This window comes from Dasypus novemcinctus, chromosome 22, assembly GCF_030445035.2.
Source record: "Dasypus novemcinctus isolate mDasNov1 chromosome 22, mDasNov1.1.hap2, whole genome shotgun sequence".
Lineage (NCBI taxonomy): Eukaryota > Metazoa > Chordata > Mammalia > Cingulata > Dasypodidae > Dasypus > Dasypus novemcinctus.
In genome coordinates this window covers 8,318,263-8,320,391 of record NC_080694.1, presented here as the reverse complement: position 1 = coordinate 8,320,391, position 2,129 = coordinate 8,318,263, and the positions used below count along the sequence as shown (strand labels likewise).

General features: G+C 38.0%; 1 non-coding gene across 1 annotated transcript; it reads left to right on the top strand.

Moving 5' to 3' along the window:
* The first annotated feature begins 817 nt into the window (after window positions 1-817).
* Window positions 818-879, top strand: LOC111764127 (U7 small nuclear RNA). The gene has a single exon (XR_002796814.1). It is a non-coding gene; the product is annotated as a U7 small nuclear RNA (small nuclear RNA).
* The last annotated feature ends 1,250 nt before the right edge of the window (window positions 880-2,129 follow it).

Genomic DNA, 2,129 nt, shown 5'->3' with positions numbered 1-2,129 from the left:
AAATGATATTGCAGGGACAGATGCTGGACGTTATATATCTTACCATAACTTACTGAATGGCCTGGGGAGAGTGTAAATTACAATGTAAACTATAATCTATGCAGTACAGCAGTGCTCCAAAATATATTCACCAAATGTAACGAATGTGTGACAATCATAGAAGAGGTTGTTGATGTGGGACTAGTGGGGGGATGGGGTGTAGAGTATGTGGGACCCTCTTATATTTTTTGTGATCAATGTATCTTAAAAAAAGAAGACAACTTAATAAAAAATTAAAAAACGATTACACTGGAAGAACACAAATTTGAAAGTACACACAAAAACTGGAGATCTTATGGGAATTAAAGGTGCAATAAATGAAATTTTAAAAATACTGGAGTCATGTAACAGCAGATTTGAGGAGGCAGAAAAAAGGACTGGTGAGCTTGAAGAAATAGCTTCTGAAACCAAAAGTAAAAAAGAACAGTGGAAGAAAGAACAGAAATTTTGAACAAGGCCTCAGGGAACGAAATGACAACAAAAGATGTGCAAACATATGTGTAAAAGGTGTCCAAGAAGGAGAAAAGGGGAAAAGGGCAATAGGAATGTTTTAAGAAATAATGGCAGAAAATTTCACAACCCTATTAAAGGACATGGATATCCATATCTAAGAAGCACAACGCACTCCCTTATGTATAATTTCAAGACGTTGATTATAACGTCAAATACCAAAGACAAAGAGAGAATTCTGAGTAGCAAGAGAGAACAAATGCATAACATATAAGGGATAGCCAATAAGATTAAAAACAGAGTTCCCATGGAGGCAAGAGAGAGTGGTGAGTGTTACAGGTCTTTTAGAATGTGTTTAGTAGGTCTTCTGGCTCTTGCTGGAAGACCCTTACTTCCCCCATATTTTTTCCTTCATCCCCTGCCCTACTGTTATTGCTGTCTGCGTCCATTTGCTGTGTGATCTTCTTTATCAATTTCTCTTTTTTGTCTTCTCATCTTTCTCCTTTAGGATTCCATCCTGGGGAACTCTAATGTGGAGAGAGGTTCCCTGTCAATTCTACTACCTCAGTTCCTGGTCTCTTGCTGTGCTTCACCTTGACTCTTCCCTTGTCTCTTTTTCAATGCATCATCATCTTGCTGCATGACTCACACAGGTGCTGACTCACTGTGTGGGCACTCAGCTCAACATGCAGGCACTGGCTCGACATACAGGCACTCGTGTGGGCATTCAGTATGCCACCCAGGCACTCACATGTGCACTTGGTTCACCAAGTGGGGACTCAGTTTGCCATGTGGACACTAAGCTCACCTTGAGGGCACTCGGCTCACCATACGGGCACTTGACTCAATGCAGACATTTGGCTCGTGGACAATGGCTTGCCATACAGGCACACTTTCTCTTCTTCTTTTTCACCAGGAGACACTAGGGACCAAACCTGGGACTTCCCATATGGTAGGCAGAGACCCTATCACGTGAGTCACATGTGCTACCCACATTCCCCATATTTAACAATAAAGTTGAGTTCGCCTTAATAAACTGGGTATTCTTAAAAAAACATAAAAAGAAGACAACATTGGTATGCTATATTTAAGATACTGTGAGGGAAAAATTTCCAGTTAAGAATCTTATATCCGGTAAGACTGTCTTTCAAAATTGAGGGTGAGTTTAGAATATTCACAGATAAACAGAAATTGAGAGAGTTTATAACCAGGAGACGAGCTTTGCAGGAAATATTAAAGGGTATGTTACAGCCTGAAAAGAAAAATCAGGAGAGAGAGTCTAGAAATATAGAGTATGTAAGAAAAAGTAACCGAGAGTGTCAAAAGAGTGGTGAAAATAAAATATGACAGAGAAAACACCAGTATTTAAGAATCAACTTAACAAATATTGTAAAGCACTTGTATTCAGAAAATTACAACTCATTGTTAAAAGAAATTTTAAAAGATGTAAATAATTGGAAGAATATGCCATGCTCATATATTAGAAGACTAAATATCATTAAGATGTAAATTCTACTCAAATTGATATATAGAGTCTATGCAATTCTGATAGAACTTCTAAAAGCATTTTAAAAATAATTGGAAAGTATGATTACCAAATATATTTGGAAGGTTAAGGGGTCCTGAATACCAGGAACACC